Source organism: Pan troglodytes, chromosome 6 (assembly GCF_028858775.2).
Source record: "Pan troglodytes isolate AG18354 chromosome 6, NHGRI_mPanTro3-v2.0_pri, whole genome shotgun sequence".
Taxonomy (NCBI): Eukaryota; Metazoa; Chordata; class Mammalia; order Primates; family Hominidae; genus Pan; species Pan troglodytes.
The window spans coordinates 160,852,206-160,871,315 of record NC_072404.2 but is presented as its reverse complement, the minus strand read 5'-3'; positions in this window follow the sequence as shown (position 1 = coordinate 160,871,315).

Here is a 19,110-nt window from a genome sequence, read left to right as displayed (position 1 = left end):
AGTTCCCAGTGTTTATTGTTTATATCTTTATGTCCATGTGTACCCAATGTTTAGCTTCCACTTAGAAGTAAGAACATGTCATATTTGGTTTTCTGTTACCGAGTTAATTCACTTATGATAATGGCCTCCAGCTGCATCCATGTTGCTGCAAAGGAAATGAGTTCATTCTTTTTTATGACTGTGCAGTATTCTATGGTGTATATATATATATCACATTTTCTCTAAATTCACCAATGAAGGACACCTAGGTTGATTCCATGTCTTTGCTATTGTGAACGGTGCTGTGATGAACATGTGAGGGCAGGTGTCTTTTTGCTAGAATGATTTGTTTTCCTTTGGATAATATACCTAGTAATGTGATTGCTGAGTCGAATGGTAGTTCTGTTTTTAGTTCTTTGAGAAATCCCCAAAATGGTTCCCACAGTGGCTGAACTAATTTACATTCCCAGCAGTGTACAAGCATTCCCTTTTCTCTGAAGCCTCATCAGCATCTGTTATTTTTGACTTTTTAATAGCAGCCATTTCAATTAGTGTGAGATGGTATCTCGTTGTAGGTTTGATTTGCATTTATTTAATGATTAGCAATCTTCAGCATTACTTCATGATTGTTGGTCGCTTGTATGTCTTCTTTTGAGGGGTGTGTGTGTGATCATGTTTTTTACCTACTTTTAATGGGGATATTTGTTTTTTGCTTGTTGAATTGTTCAAGTTCCTTATAGATTCAGGATATCAGACCTTTGACAGATTCATAGTTTGTGAATGTTTTCTCCCGTTCTGTGGGTTGCCTGTTTACTCTGTTGATAGTCTCTTTTGCTGAACTAGCACTCTTAAAAATGTCTTTTATACATATATCTTTAAACACTATACTACAGGTGTTACAGTGTAGTCCATACATCCATTTACTTATAAAAAGACATTCTCAAGCTGTGTTTTGTGAGCCATCTTAATGTTACAATCACCTTTTTTTCCCATCTGGAACTATCTTCTGTTTATGATGAGAGTTTCTGTTATGCCTATGGATGGTTAATTTTACGTGTTAATCTGGCTAGCCTACAGGGCCCAGTTCTTTGGTAAAACACTAGTCTGGATGTTGCTGTAAAAGTATTTTGTAGATATGATTACCATTTCCAATCAGTTGACTTTACTCTTTATAATGAGGATTATTCTTCATAACATAGGTGAGCCTTATCCAATCAGTTGAAGATTGTGAGAGCAAAAATTAAGGTTTGCCAGAAAAGGAGGTATCCAGCTTCAAGACTGTAATAGAAACCCTTCCTGAGCTTCCAGTACTGGCCTGTCCTACAAATCTTCGATTCATCAGCCTCCAGAATCATGCAAGTTAATTGCTTAAAATAATTGCTTAAAATTTATCTCTCTCTCTGTCTCTCTTTCTCTCTGTCTCTCTCTCTCTCTCTCTCTTTCAACCACTTCCGGGGTTCAAGCAATACATTATGAAGATAAAATGAGAATATTATTGAACATTTACTTAGTAATTTTATAGATATCGTATGAAAATAAAACATTCTCATTTTGAAATCTTGAATTTAGTTTTAGAATTTAACAAATTCATAAAGTTAGAAAAATTGTCTTCTTAAATATTTAAAATAGTGATTGCATTAAGACAATTGCTTTAATTTTGAAGCCTAGTATTTTTGAAACTGGTTCGAGTGGCATTATCTCTTCCTCATATTTATTTCCTCTGTATGCAATTTCTTATAAAAGTGATGAAGAAGGGAGTAATTATTAGCACCCAACATACTGGGGCCATTTAACTTTTGTCTGTCTCCTCATTCATCTTCTGGTCATATCATTAAAATCTCTATGAAGTAAGCCTGACTTAGATTTACTTTCTGGTTTGATTATCTTTTTATTTTATGTAGATACCTTTTTCATTAAGAGTTGAAAGTGTTATTGCAGAAAAAAACCTGTAGGACCGAAAAGACAAGCATAGCCAACTATATTGATCTTTTAATAGTTTTACTTAGGTATGCAGGCTCAGAAATTTTTAATGCATTGTATTTCCCTTAACAAGTAGCATTCTATATTTTCATGCCTTTCTCTTCTTTTCTGTTTCTGGCCATGAAGGGAGATTTTAAATCCAGTTGGAAAAAATTTAAATTCCTTCTTAATAACACGGGTCTACTCTATGTGCATTAATTTCAGGGGACACTGGCATTAGTGTTCTCTTAAGGATTAGTAGTCTCTATTTTCCATAATTGAGTTATCTAAAAATGCATTCAAGCAGAAGTACTATTATATCCATACATGGTAATGTAGGTATTTTAAGCCATTAAAATATTGTTAGAGATAAAGCAGAAAAAAAAAAAAAACACCTTAGGTACATGACATTCTCCTAAGGATAACCAGTATATTTTAAATTACATCATTGGCTCTATTGTTCCATTATTTTAAATAAATATTGCATGTGAAAATGAAACTGGCATAATACATTACAAGGATATATCACTAAAGGTTTATTCAGGAAACAAATACATATTTTCATGTTAAAAAGGGCTTAAATGAAGCCATGACTTTTGGCAACTGTTAGAAGAACTGGAGAAGAGAAAATTAGGAAAGATACTCCTGCAGATCTGGGTAGTTTCTTCCCAAAGTCTACACTCATGTAGATCTACATACGTGTAGATCTTGGACCAGACTAGGACAGCTTTAGGAGTATGGCTTGTCTCTGTTTTGCATGGAACAGGAGTGCATGTGAGACAAAAGGAGTTCATGGGAAAATCTGAAATGCTCTCCACAAGGCAGACTGGAAGCTAGGAGATAGTCTGAGAAGCTGCTGACTTTACATTAAGGGAATTTGTGGAATAAACATCAAAGTTAAACCACTAATGAAGCTTCTGGGTCTAACACCCATGGCCTTACAGGAATTACGTTTTACTTCCACCTTCCAAATCTCCAGGAAATTCCCGTCAATGGAAATATCTAACTCAGAACTAAACAGGGAAGAGTGTCCAGGCGTGGACAGAAATGGTGGTCAGAGTGGCATCCTAATCACAGATAACCCAACACACACAAAAAAATGTAGCTGTCTCTTTATATTGTGGTGCACAGAGTTATGAAATATCTAACATAAATGTGAAACCTGGATAATTCTGCCAAAAAGATCTGGAAGTCAGGCTAATTGGGAAATCACAAATAACATCACACTGAGGAAGCTTGTACAGAAAGAATTAAATGAAGCAGAAACCAAGAAAAGCAGAGATGAAAAAACAATAATAACCTACAGAGAAAGTGAAAGAGTGGGAATCAGTCACTTGCAGGACTTGCGTGAAAACTGTGCTCTGTTATCAGGTAAATTTGGTTAGATATTTGGGGCGCATTTCTTTTCTTATCTGGCAAATGTGGATTTTTGGTTCTTGCAACAAAAAGTGCCCCGACCAGAAACTTCCCAGCTAAAATATGTTAATCAATATAAACATTTAAAAAAAACATAATTAACTGTTATCCTTATAAAATGAACTGATAAATCAGCATAGCATAGTAAATACAGACTGTGGAGATAGGATATCTGGATTCAAATTTTATCTCTGTCACTTATTAGCTGTGTGATCCAGATTAGCTGTGTTTTATAAGAGAGTTACCCTATCTATCTGTGCCTCAGCTTCTCATGTATCAATTTAGGATGCTATTATTGTGAGGCATTAAGAGGATTAAATGAATTACTGTCTGTAGAGCTCTTACAAATGTTCCTAGTAAGTAGTAAGTACATGTTAATGCTTGTTAAGTTAATAACGATGCATAAAGGGATGAACCTTAAAATAGAAAATTATTTTTAAAAATTCCCTCTCTCAAAATAACAGAGACCAAGATCCTTACCACAAGTATTCCAGAAAAGACAATCAAGAAAATAATGAATAGTAGGAGATTTCATGGCCACTATCTGTAAATTTCCTTTGCTCTATTGATTCTTCTTTCAATTCTAATGAGTGTGCCATTTAGAAGTAGGCTGCTAAAAGAGGTCTTGGTCAGTAAGATTTCTCCCTTCCGTTAATCAATATGGATTATCCAGTTCGAAGTGTTATCAAAATAATAATTGATCTCAACATTGGAAAATCTGGGCTCTTAAATGAAAAGATAGTGGAGGTAGTTAAAAAGATCCCATGGACTAATGAGTTCCACAATATGTAATTATTTTCTGTTATTTATCATGAAGTTCTAGGTTCTAACTGGATAATAGTGATGTCTGTGGACCCTTAGGTGTACTCTGATTAATAATAAAAACAATTGTGTACAACAAATGATTAAATAAATGAACAATAATCCAACATATTGTATGTTCAACAAATGATACCATTAAGTATAAGGCCTTACTTTGTTACTAGATTATACATGTTTTCCTAAAAATGAAATTTTAAAGATGTTTTGCTTAGGATTTTGGGTTGTTTTCAGTAGAAGATCTGCCCATGTACCTATCTCACATTTTACAGGAACTGACCTACTTTATTATATCTGTTTTTCCTCCTTTCTTTCCTTCTTCCTTTCCTTTCCTTCTTCTTTTCTTTCTTCCTTTCTTCTCTTTCTTCCTTTATTTTTCCTTTCCTTCTTAATTTGTAAGATTGTTAGAGATGCACTCATGTTTCCCAATGAGTAAAGCTACTAATAAATTCTAATAAAATCAGCAGCTTTTGCTCTGTATATTTCATTTTGTTAGTTGAACTGTTTACAAGGTCATTTTTGTTATCGAGTGTTTTTGTTGTGATTCTTTTACTTTATTTCTAATCTTCACTTTAAGTTTCATATTATGATATCAGCATTGCTATACTGGCTTTCATTTTTATTTGCCAATTCTAAAAAAAATCCCTATTTTAATTTGTATGTTTTATCTATTTTTTAGATGTTGCCCTTGCAAAGAACATAATACTAAATTTTTCACTAAGCTAGTTTATATTCAATATCATAGACTACATGGGGGCAGTATCTGCTACATCTACATTGCCATAGTGTTGGGCACCAAAGAAATAATTGAGAAACCTTTGTGGCTTAACCTTTGTTCATTTACCAGAACTACTCCCTTCAAATGCAATCTGTTTTAATCCTTTCATATTCTTTATTAAACTGAAATCTGGCTTCTCTATGGTAAGCGTTTCTCTCTCAAGTGGAGCTACTTTTTTTTTAATCTCTCTTGTATACTGACAGTGTGAGCTTAACACACATGACTACTTTTTATACAACAAACACTTTTAGGTATCTATTCTGGGACTATAGTTATGATAGGTATTATACATTTTAAGTTAAACAAAATCAAAACAGACATTCCTGCTAGAGAGTTGCAATACACCAGGGGAAGGAGACTAAAATAAATCACTACAGTTTGGAATTAATTTTACAGTAAAAGAATAAACAAGGCACTTTATACGCAGCTGAAAAAAAGGCATCTAGCATCTCTATGCTGTTTTGAATTCTGAATGAGAGTAGGGGATAAAATGGTTAGAGAAGGCTTCACAAAGGAGGTATCACTGATGTTGATTTATAAATAATTAGCGCAATTCCAAAGGACAGACAAAAAAAGGTATCCCAGGGAAAAAGCCAGTGTATTCAAAGAACATGAGAGAGACCAGGGAAAGATGTATGAACTGCAGTTGCCAACTTAGAGTTAGAATAAAGACGGTCTTAAAAGCCACATCACTAGGAATGGAATTTGTCTAGCAGTTTGCTTGTACCAGCTTGTGAAATTCAACTCTGTGCATGTCTTTCCAAATTGGCCTTTAATTAGGTAATGTTGGTAGCTTGAAATCCAACATAACTGGAGTAATTATACTACAAGAGTTAGCAAACACTACAAACCAGGGCTTTTTAGCCCAGAGATCCAATTGTTATGTGTCTAATAGCACTCTATTTCCTTAATCATATGTGAAATGAGGAGCCATTAAAAAAATTTAAATCGGGGTATGACACCTAGATTTGCATTTCTATTAGTTTCCTATTGCTGTTGTATCAAATTACCACAAATCTGGTGGTTTAAAACGCCATACATTTATTTATTGTATTGTCCTGGAGATCCGAATTCTGAAATGGGTCTGAAATGGCTAAAAGCAAGGTGTTGCCAGGGCTGCATTCCTTCTGAAAGCTTTAAGGGAGAATCTTCTTCTATTTTTATTTATTTATTTATTTACCTTTTTCAGCTTCTACAGGCTGACTACATTTCTTGACTCATGTGCTTTTTATTATTCAAAGTCAAAAATGGCTGAAAGAGTCTTTTACATAGCACACCACTCTGACACTATTCCTTATTCCTTGCACTTCCAAGGGCCCTTGTGATTACATTGGAACCAGCTGAATAATCTGAGATATCTCCCCCATCTCAAGGTCAGGTGATTAGCAAACTCAATTGCATTTGCAAACTTAATTCCTCTTTGCCACAAAACACATATTCACAGGTTCCAGGGATTAAGAGGTGGATATCTTTTGGGGGACAATTATTTTGCCTACTGTCACACTCAGTAACATTTGTTCTGGAAGTGCTATGGAATATGAGGCTTCAAGACCCTAGGTTAGGATATGGCAATACCTACTTGAGACAAGATGAGAGTTTGAACTAAGTTAGTGGAAGTTAAAAAAAAAAAAAAAAAAAGGTAATGGTAAGTGATGACTTCATCACTGAACATAATAGTATCCGGAAAATAAATGAGCCAAAAGCCTTAATATAATGCAAAACTGTATCAACGATGAATGATACTATTTTCATTTCCATTAAGAGTAAATGTAAAAGTTACGGAGTTTACATTTTGGTAAAATTGCCTATTTTTTATTAGTCAGACTGCAAATCAAAACTGCAGTGCAATAGAGACTTCAAGCAATTTATCAAATCCTAGCAAGTAAAAAGCAGTTATTTCGATTCTTGAAATTTTTCTTCTTTGTCTATCCTTTTGTTCTAAAACATTCTTTGCACAGCTTTGAAATAAGTAACGGTTGATGGGAGAGACAAATATTGCTATGTCTTTATATCTTGACTGTAAAGCCCACTGTTAAGAAGAATTCATACTAGCCTTCACTGGCATCTAGAGCTTGCATAATAGCCTACATGTCTTGTATCTCCAACAAAATAGCACAAACTGCTAATAAAACTGTTATGGAAATAAAATATTTGCCATTGATATAAGAAGGCACAATTATATATATTGGTAAAATAATGAGATAAAGTAACTTAGCTCTTGCTAAGAAAATTGTTGCTAGCTCTTACCAGTAAAAAGAGGAAAGGATTACATTATGCCGATTTCTTATAATCAGTGAAAAACAAATGGTTGCTTTATAGTCAAAACTTTGCCAGTTATAGTATTGCTGAACTTTGTAAATTGATTAACAGTGACTATAGCGCTGGCACCAAGTAGATGTTCAACAAATCTTTATTGAACAAATAAACAAATTGGAACAAAGTTTAAACCTTTCTCAAAAAATGGAAAGCTAGATAAATGTTTATTGATAACTCTTATAATTCCACACACTCATATTTGTGAACATATACATTCTGCCAGGGCACACTGAAGCAAGCCACAGATACCTCTACAAGTGCCACAGTGCTTCCAAATTTTCTTCCTACTGCCATTCTTGGCCCCTTAAATTCAGAGAGTATCACATTATTCCTGGTAAAATCAATGTACAATCAATCAATCCTCTGCCTAAAACCCTTTAGTGACTTCCCATTTCACTGAGAATAAAGTTCCCTCTCCTTGCTCCCCAGGGCTCCACAGGACTGCGCCCTGTGTAGATATCTGACGCCAGAGGAGGCATCCACTCACTGACACCATCTTCCAGTCGTACCAACATTTTTAAATTATTATTCCTGAGACAATTTACCTTTCCCCCCATCTTTTAGGCCTCATCACTTGCTGCTGCTCCTTCCTGGAACATGCTACCCCGAAATTTTTGCCCTGTCATCTCTGGAGAGAGGCCTTCCCTGACCACCTTGACTAAAGTAACCCTCGTCCTTCCCACCATGACACGGTATACCCTCATTTTGCACTTGTCATTGAGCTCTTAAGTCTATGTACATCTCAATTTCTTGTTTTTGTTTCTTTGCTTTGTTTTTCCTACCTTCATTAAAAGCTAAGTACCATAACAGCAAGTTTTTTTTTTAATATTTCTTTTTTTTTTTTTATTGTGCTATCTCCAACAATTTCACTATGGCATGGCTCAGGGTAAGCCTTCAGTGAATATTTCTCGTACAATTGAATGCATAGATTGCTGTTAAATTTAAGTCCAATATACACAGTGTTATGCATATGCATTAAATTATATTTTCTGATATGTCTAGGGCTGACAACACACAATCACCACCCCTAAACTATGACATGAACGACACTCCCATTCACTGTTTGTTCAGACAAAATATAAAGCATTTCTACTCATTTTACTCTCTCCCACAACATCTAAACTTTAGCAAATTCTGTTGGCTCTGCTTTCAAAATATATCTCAAATCTGACAAACCTCATGTTTCACTTCTAGTAACTTAATCCAAGGTGACTCATTTCTCTTCAAGACTTCCATGAATTTTTTTATAAGTCAAACATTTAATTTTAGCCACGTTAGTTTTGAGAGGGCTATAGGACATTTATGTAGACATATCATGTGGGAAAAATTTATAAAAGACAGCTGCAGGGCAGAATACAGTGAAATATAAAACTGGGAATTCTCAGCATGTAGATGGTGTTAAAGACATGTCTGGATATATTTGAATAGGGAGTTTAAATGGAGACCATACTAGATTTGAAGCCTGAATGGAAGAGTTTGGAAAGAGAAGGTGGTCTGAGAAAAAAAAAAAAAGCATGAGAAGTCAGAGTCAGTGAGATTTGATGAACACCAACAAATGTATTCACCTAGTCACCGAAATTAGGAAGAAGTTCAAGAGGGAGGAATTAATCAACTCTATCACGTGGCACTGAGAGACCAATTAAGATGAGGGCTGAACACTGAGCCTTGGATTTAGCAGCCCTGACAACAATTGTTTCAATTTAGTGATGAGAGTAAAAGTTTAAGCAGAATGAGTTCAAGAGAACATTAGAGGAGATAAATCACAGCAGATTGTAGGGAAAACCCTTATAAGAACCTTCACATAAATGGGGTCAGAGGTAGGCGGTGGCTTTTGCAGGGGTGTATGAATACTTAAAAATATTTAAGTTTGGGTTAGATTTATTCTTCAATCCAGAGAATGCATTTCAGAAGACTTCACGATTGGGGTACACAGCATTGTTCTTTATAAGAGCTTATTAATATTTCTTAATTATAATAGTATGATTATGAAGTCATATTTTATTTTGAAGAACTATATATTTTTACAGATGGAATAAAGGTTCTATAAAATAATTTTACATATATTTTAAAATTCAACTAAGTCAGACTCCCATCTCTCTCATCCAAATCAAAATGAAAATTAGTACTACAGTAGATAAAAACACAACTCAAATGTATTATATTACCTACCTTATCTTCCCTTTATGGTGATGGGACATTATTATGGGGAAGACGTCTTCACTGTTACCTTCTCCAATTGACTAATGAAGAAATAGTTCTGTAATTCACCTATCTACTCATTCCATCTCTTCCTCATGTATTTAATACCGTAAAGTTTAATTGTTCTTGCTTTCTCTGTGTATTTTAGGGTTAAGCACTTTATTAAACAAAAGCTTCACGTTGCTCTTTTAATGCTGATGATAATTATGTTCCTCACATCTATATAAGGGGCAAGAATTGCCTTTTTAATAGTCTAACACAATTTGGTAAAGCTCAATTAACCAATAATGCTGTTAATCCTAATTAACGATTCATATCAGTCATTTTCAGTAGATTTATTTTTGCAACAAAATTTTTATTGTGATTATCAGATAAAACAGTGATACCAAAAGGGTTTCTATCATCATCTAATAATTTAATTAAATGAGGATTTACTAAACCCCCACTGTTAGTAAACTCTCACTGAAGTGAGCCTGAGTCAGCTGAGAGAATCTTCCTTTTTAGGAATATATTCTCTTATGTTAGACTGTAATTGATTGAGTGGTGGATTACAAAAATGGCTACACTTCACCACCACTCCCAAACCATGCCCCTTTGCACTGTAGTTTCATAGCTCTTTTAATTAAAAAGAGTTTATTTCTGCACTCCTTGGATCTGGGATGACCTTTTGACTTCCTTTGCCAAGAGAATGGTGGCAGAGTAACAGTGTGAAAGTTTCACACCTAGATTTCAGGAGGTCTTGGGTTGTTTTGTTTTTTTTCCCCCCTCCCTCTCCTTGAACCCTACCCCAGGGCAGTGTAAATAATCCTAAACTGGCTTTCTTAGGTTGGGAGACCATGCAAAACAGAGACAAGCCATACTCCTAGAGCCGTCCTAGTCTAGCCATTTTACACAGCCTAGCAAATGACTAGAAATACATGAGGGTGCCTAGCCAATATCAGTGGAGTCAAAGTAACTTCAGATCAGCAGATCTGGTCAGTTGACTCATGAAATTCTAAGCAATGGAAAATTGTTGTTTTAAGCCAATAAGTGTTTGCAGTGTTCGTCAAGCAGAAAAAGTTAACTGATTCAGGTGGAAACCCAAAATAAAGGGATAAATTACTGAAATCTTATTGAGATGCATTAAGACATTTTCAAAAATGTCAGTGATGGCATGTCCCTCAGGAGCCTCTAAAACCAATGATCTGAAGATGTGAGGAAGCTTTCTGGGGACTTGACTTTGCCATTCTCTCTTATGAGACCTGGTAGAAGGACTGTGACTTAGCCAACTTTAATATTTGTCCATTTGTGTACTGGCCAAATAAGACCAAGGATATATTGTACAAAAGGACTGTTCTTTGAGAACCACCACTAAGGAAGACAATTGCCAGAAAAAGAGGTTTAGGAAAGACATATTTTCTAAAATTTATTTGCTGTATAAAACCAAGCAAGAGTTAAAAAAATAATTCCCACTAAGTATCATTAATCAATTTTATATTTAAAAGACAATTGTTTGGCAAATTTTGGTTACATGTATACCTACACTTACAGACAAAAATCAAACCTTTAAATCTATTATCTGTTTCTGAAAAACATCTGAATTATATTATCACTTGGTGATTTCATCAGTGATAATGGATGGGAGTTGCTCGTGCCAATACAATCCTGGGCAAATTGAGGATGATAATCAATTCTTAAAAAAGTAAGGCTTTATTAGATTTGGTGGTTATGAAAAGATGCATTTTACGTATTTTGAGTTAATTCTGAAATTGAGTACTAAGTCTAGAAAATAATATGACAAAGTGTAGATACATATTTGTACTTGGGAGGGTTTATTTCATATTTTTTTCAAATGATCAATTTCATCTACTGTCTTTGTTTGTTTTATAGGGTATCTTTATAAATTTATGTTAATTTTGAATCACTTGAAGAGTGGATCCTGAGAGGGATGTAACAAAAATTCAAGGTATTATATGTAGTTTAATGCTACAACTAACTTGAGCATATAAATTTATAAAATTAATAGAGACACAATATCACTTAATATTGCTTTCTTCTCCATGAATACTTTTCGTTTATCTCTGTTAATAGTCCAAATATAAAGAAACCATTGAATTGCAGACCAAAACATATATCCATCAAGCAACTGTGGATAAAAAACAAACGCAGTTTTCAAACTAATGGACTTTCTATTGTGTCACTGAGTTTTACATTTTCTTTTTGCTCTGAGCATTATTTGGATTACAAATGAGCAAATATTTCTTGCAAAGTATATTTTAAATATTATATTTAAATAAATATTAGTTTTTGAAAATAAACCAGTATCATTAATTTAGTGTGACCTCCTAATTAACAGGTGCATATCTAATTCATTCAATATAAGGAAATAACTGAAGATGCTTCTTTCTTGCAAGAATCATGTTTCATAGATCATGACTCCTAGATATGGAAGTTATCTTGAAATTAATCTGTTTTAACACTCAGACTTGAATCACAAGACCATCTTTTCTACTATGTAGTCAAATAGTGGAGTAGAATCAATGATAGGGAACGTAAGATTTCCCAAATCATAATATCAGTTCTCTGAAAAATTGTTAGCTTGTTTTCATATGGAATGCAAATACAATTTTGTTACACTGACTCATTGATCCTGCTTTTAATCCTAGGTATGTATAATTTATCTTCTCTTGACATTAGACATTACTATTTAAAGACAACTGCTCTATCCCTGCAAGATTCTTCTTGTCCCACATTAACAATGGTTATTTAATGACATAATTTTGAAGCTAGCTATTGGCCGTATTTACAGTTTTTCTTCACAAATTTTGGAATTCCTGACTTCTAAATGTTGGAATTCCTCAGAGTAACATCCTAGGGACTGCATTCTTCCCACTATATTTTCTTTCCCTTGGGATTTCATTTGTTGTTTTGTATATTGTGACTCCCAAACATCTATATTTTACCACTGTCCTCAAACTTTTAAAACCATATATTGAAAGATTATTTAAAAGCATTGCACATAAATACTTAAGAGCTAATATACACAAAAATGAAAATAATCACCTTGCAAACAAAAACAAAACAAAATAACTCCCAAATTATCTTCTTGTCTCCAATGTCTTAAAAAAGGGCAAAATAATCAACTGTATTGATTTTGGAAGAAAAAAAAACGGGGTCACTCTGTTTTATTTTTCTTCTTCACTTTTAAAATTAAATCTATCACCAAATAATGTCACTACTATACTACTTACAGAATATTTTAAAACCAAATCTATTTATTTATGTGGCTACCACTGTAGTTCACGCTGCCACCATTTTTACCCATAACTATTGAAATAGTCTTTTAAACATATATTTGTGAACCTTCCAATTCACTTTCCCTAAAACAACCCAAGTGATCTCAAAAGGAAGATTTTATCAATTGTTCATACTGCTCAAAAACCTTTAATGGGAACACACAGTCTCCCTTAACCTGGGCCACAAGGCTTGCCATGATCTTGTAGCTCATCCTTTTTCTCACTAGGTTCAATTCTCAAGGAAGCTTTTTAGATTTCTTGAAAATGATAGACTGTTTTTTGTTTTGAACATTCATACATTCTATTGCCTCCCTCTGTCTGGAACACTCCTCACCTGGTTAATTTATCTTACTTATTCTTCAGTACTATTTGACACTGAGAACCTCCCTTCTTAGCTTTGAAGACAATTTCTTTGATATTCATGAAACCATTTTCTTACTTCTTTTCCCATTGAGCTTTCAGCAGATGAGAAAACAGTGTCCCTACCTCCATGGGTCATAGATTTTCTTTGTCTCAAGTTCTCTGATATTTTGCAATGAAACACCTTTATTAGGATTTATATTAATCCATCAGCCTGGGGACTTTACGAGGGCTTTTAGTATTTATTTATTATTTTATTTTATTTATTTTGAGACGGAGTCTTGCTCTTTCCCCCAGGCTGGAGTGCAGTGGCATGATCTCAGCTCACTGCAACCTCTGCCTCCTGGGTTCAAGCGATTCTCCTGCCTCAGCGTCCCGAGTAGCTGGAATTACAGGCATGCACCACCATGCCTGACTAATTATTGTATTTTTAGTAGAGACTGGGTTTCTCCATGTTGGCCAGACAGGTCTTGAACTCCTGACCTCAAGTGATTCGCCTGCCTCAGCCTCCCAAAGGGCTGGGATTACAGGCATGAGCCACCGTGCCCGGCCTGACAGGGACGTTTAATGTGAAAACTAATGTCATATAGTTCTCAGTGAATTTTTTCACTGATGATTTTTGTCCCTTGATTTTCTCTATTATTTAATGCTGGAAATTCTGTTATCAAGAGAATGGACCTGAAGGACTATTCCTCCTATCTTCTTATCTGTTTGATGCTATTATTCATATCTTAGTTATTTTGTTCCATTTTCTGAGAGATTTCCTAAACATTACATTTCAAAACTTCTACTGAGTTTTAAATTTCATTTATCACATTTATTCATGATCTCCTCTATCTTCTGCACAGTTTTTTCATAGCATTGTTTCTGTTTTATGGAAGCATTATTTACTAATAATAATAATTATGGATACTCATACAAGCACCCCCCGCACCTGCCCCAGTTATATGATTTGGTCATGGTATTTTTTTGTTACAAGCTTCCCTTAGACGTTTGGTAAGACTTGGTTTTATGTCTATGATCAAAGCTGAAAGACTAAACTACTGATGTTTGAAAGCTTTTTTTCTCTCTCTCTCTCTTTTTATGGGTATGTAGGTGGTTTGAAGGTGCCAGTTAAAGTTAAGACTCAGTGCAGGCAGATCTGGGTAGGAGAATTATTAGGAAATCTCCAGTGTCTATGTCTTTAACTCTTTCCTATTGAGCTGCTAATGTTCCTCAGAAAGTACACTTCCAATCTCTTGACTGCAGAGTAAAGATTGTGTGTATGTTGTTCCAGAGGCTCAGTGGAGAAAGGCGGCTGCGGAGTAGAAGGAGACTCAATATGCAGCTTATTTAGAGTTCCCTAATTTCTCTACTTTAAGCATAATATCTATGCCTTCAACTATGCTGGTGGCCCCATTTTAATAGTCTCTGTTTTTTCTCTTAAGAGAAAATGTTCTATTCTTTTGGTATAGGAGAAGGAAAACATTGCAGCAGAGAGCCACAGGGAAAGGTATTTGTATCTGGTGAAAAGCCACAACCACAAATGTAAACATTTTTCTGATTTCTATCAATATAAATTAGCTTTAGCTACTACTCTTGAACTTTATTTACATAAAATTATAAAATGTGTATTTGTGTGGTTCTGGCTTCTTTCACTAAAAATCATGTTCTGAGTTTCACTCAGATTATCATGTCAGCAGCCCATTCTTTCTTTACATTTAAGAGTTTTAATTTTTTATTTTCAAATTTTTATTTTACAGTAATTTCAAACTTACATAAAATTGTAAATAGCCCAGGGAGTTCCTGTTTACCCTTATCCACCTTTTTTGGTTGTTAACATTCCTCAGAACTGCAGTACAACTTTTGAAACCAAGACATTATCGTTTGTACAGTATTCTTAAATTATCTACAGATCTTACACAGACCCTACTGGTTGTCTTCTTAGTGTATTCTTGTTGGTCCAGGATCAACTCCATTTTCTTCTGGCCTTCATTGCTTCTGCTAAGAAAAGAAGATTGTTGTAATTCTTTTTTTTTTTTTCGAGACAGGGTTTTGCTCTTGTCGCCCAGGCTGGAATGCAATGGCTCACTTCAACCTCCATTTCCTGGGTTCAACTGATTCTCCTGCCTCAGCCTCCCGAGTAGCTGGGATTACAGGCTCCCGCCACCATGCCCAGCTAATTTTTTGTTTTTAGTAGAGATGGGGTTTGACCATGTTGGCCAGGCTGGTCTTGAACTCCTGACTTCAGGTGATCCACCTGCCTACACCCCCCAAAGTGCTGGGATTATAGGCGTGAGGCACTGTGCCTGGCCCAACTGTTGTAATTCTAATCCCTGTTTATCTTCATGTAATTTTTTTCCCTCTGCCTGGCTTCAAAATTGTCTCTATCTTTTGTGTTTGGTAGTTTTAATATAATGTACTTAGGGCTTTGTGGTGGTGGTGGTGATATTTATCTTGCATGGTGTCCTCTGAGCTTTTCAAATCTGTAATATGGTGCCTGACATTATTTTGGAAAATTCTGGCCATTATCTCTTCAAATATTTCTTTAATCTATTTTCTTTTCTTTTCTTTTCTTTTTTTTTTATCCTTCTTGGATTCTAATTGCAGGCATGGTAGAATGATTGATACTGTCTTACAACTCTTGGGTGTTCTGTTCTTGTAATTGTTCATCGTTTTTTCATTTTGTGTTTCAGTTTGGATAATTAATACTGACCTGTTTTCAAGTACACTGATTCTTTTCTAGGTGCCTTAAAGTCTACTGATGAGCCTGTCAGTGGCATTCTTTGTCACTGTACCTTTTGCTATTTTTAGTATTTCCATTGACTCTCTCATATTTACCATCTCTCTCCTGAATATTTCATCGATGTATAAAGACTCTTCATCCTTCACACTAGACCCCTTTACATATTAGCCACTATTATTTTTAACATACCTAATATATTCAACATCTGATTCTTCTCTAAGTGTGTGTTTATGGTCTGTCTTTTGACAGTGGGCTGTTCATTTTCTCGCTTTTTTGTGTTTGTCTCATAATTTTTTTATTAAATGCTGGACATTGTGTGAAAAACAATGGAGACTGAATTATGCAGCATTTGTGCATGAAAATGGGTGTATCTCTTCCTCTCCTAGATTTTTTATGTGCGTTACTGAATCAATCTATTTCAGAGTTGAGCTGGCTTTGATATTTGAGTGGAGATGGTTAACTTCTATGCATCCACTATGAGTTCTTCCACCATTACGAGGATGGAGGCTTGATTGCTGCAGGTTTTTCCTTCAATGTTATTGTCTCATGGTGAACTTTTAACCTTCCCTGTGTACCGATGCATCCAAGGGAAGCTTCATGTACTTGCCTCTCCACCAGTGATAGACTGCTGCCATGTCATATGGCCACATTTACTAGCATGCTGGGGAGTCACATGGGCTCTTTGTTGTCCTGGTCTAATCTGGGTCATTGGCATGACCCGTATGCCTCAGTCTCAGGGATATGGCTTTTTCAGTGACAATGCCTGATATAGTTTGGATATTTCACCTTCTAAATTTCATGTTGAAAGGTGATTTCCAATGTTGGAGGTGAGGCCTAGTGGGAGGTGTTTGGATCATGGAAGCAGATCTTTCACGAATGGCTTGGTGCCCTCCTAGTGATAGTGAGTCAATGTAACAGCTGGTTATTTGAAAAGAGCCTGGCATGTCACTTGCTCCCTCTCTTGCAATGTGACACACTGGCTCCTGCTTTGCTTTTTACCATGACTGTACGCTTCCTGGGGCCTTCACCAGAGGCAGATGCTGGCCCCATCCTTCTTATACAGCCTGCAGAACCATGAGCCAAATAAACCTGTTTTCTTCATAAATTACCGAGTCTCAGGTGTTCCTTTACAGCCATGCACAATAGACTAATACACTGCCCTTCTTCTCATGGGAGCCAAATTTTGCCTTTTTGGTAATTCTGGTATAGAGGAGGGTTTCCTGCCTTTCCCTGCAGGAGTAGGAAATCTCTAAGGTTACTTACAGAAGATCCTCAGGCCAGGATCCTTTCTTGCCTCTCTGCTTGTGGTAACAATGTTTGGTTTCAACTTCTCTCATCTTTAGTTCCCTTCCCCTGGCCACAAGGAATCTTCATGTGTGCTCACAGAGAGTGCTGTCCTTCCTCAGTGGCTTAATGATTTGTTGTGTAGCGAAAAACTGTCTTCAGCAATTTGTCTTTCCTTTTGTGGCATCCCCTTCTGTTTTTCAGCCCTGTGCCACAGGAAAGTTTTCTTCAGTTCCCTGCCCTACCTCCAGTCATTCTCTTGAGCCCTGGTAGCAGTCTGTAGAAAGTCTGCACAGGGGACCTCACTCCTTTTGTATCAGAAGCTTAAACGGTTTCTATATTCTTCTGCTAGGCCACTTTCAATCTTTAGCGCATTTTTAATTATTTAGCTAAGTCCTTTTTATCTACTGATACGGCACTTGTTTCTTTGGCTCATGTTCTGCCAAGGTAAACCAGTGCTTGTGTTTCCCCTCTCCTTGGAGGAGCCAAGCTTTGTGTTTAGAAACATTGCAGGCTACTTGACTGCTCTGCAGCCTCGGCAAACTGATGAGTCAAAGAAAATGTATAATTTTGTAGTTTTTCAGCCTTTTTCTGGTTGTTAGGATAGTCACAGCGATCTTTCCAGCTTTCTAAATCTTGGTGGAAATAGGAGCCAAAAAGGTAATTTTGTGACTTACTCCGCATGGTTTCCTAGAGGACCCCAACAGAACTGAGCCCCTGCTCCCCACAGCAATATTCCCACTCCTCAAAACCCTGCATTGGCTTTTCTTGTTTTCTTGTCTTACTTTCTCTACTCTTCATATCTTCTTCCTGGGATTGTCGCCTAAATAAAATTACCATCACTATGGTCCTTTTAAAATACTTTGTTCTAGGGGAAACTCAAAATAAGACACATCTGTTTCACTGCTTTATAAAACTTAGTTTTCTTCAGAACTCAGGTTAAAACAGCACTAAAAAAAATTGTGCTCATAAAAAAAAAATAAGGTTTTTGTTGCATTTAACTGTTCTCTCTTCCCTGCCCCTATTCTCTCTCTCTCTACTGAAAGAAGGAAATGGAAATTTTTTAAAAAATGTATTTTAATGGGGCATGGGGCATAATATATAATCTCTGCATATAATTTCTACTATTTAAGTAAATAAACCTATCTTTTATTCTCCACATATCTTTCTATATCCCTGATAATTCTAATGCATTTTTTAAAACCATATGAATAAAAAATGTGTGACTTAATATCAGCAATATTTTTAATAAGCTATCATTATAACGATGTTGTAAAGTTGTTTGCTGCATACATTGTCCTGCCTTGGTATTTTTGAACTTGTCTACTGTTTCTTATTTCATTGTCTTTTGAACATTTGTCACCAATTATGTTTTCCTTTGTTTAAAATAAGTCATATGTGAAGAACTTGAAGAACATGTTTCTGGATTAAATAGGGATTTCATTTAGCCATAATGCACATACTTTAAAAACAACCATTTCCACCAAGTTCTCATATGAATAGCTAAATCAGAAAAGACTATGCATTAGGACAAACATATATCACTTTTTCTATCATTTCTTGAGATTTTGAGAGCAAGCGAATAAATTTGATTTTAGGCATTACATTATTAGACAAGGGTCTCAGAACTCAACACTTCATGTGAAGTTCCCTGGTATTGAAAATATAGTCCTATTTTGTAAGAAAATAACTTCTCAGAAGGTGATTAATGCATTTTAACTTAAGGTAGATCCTAAAAGCCCCAGGAATAGATTCTGTCTGGGGTTTAATATTCTATTCCTTAACTTAGTTAAAAATAAGCAGTGAGAAATAAAGAACTTTCTATAAGATTTTTGGGAATTTTCTCCTTTATATTAACACTTTGATTTCAATCTAAGTTTCCTTAGGAGTGAATATTTTAAGATTTAGAAAATATTGCCACCGATTTCTAATTTAAAATAGTGTCTGATCTATAACAATCAATGAAACCTTACCAGATTATGGCTGAATCTTTCATTTGA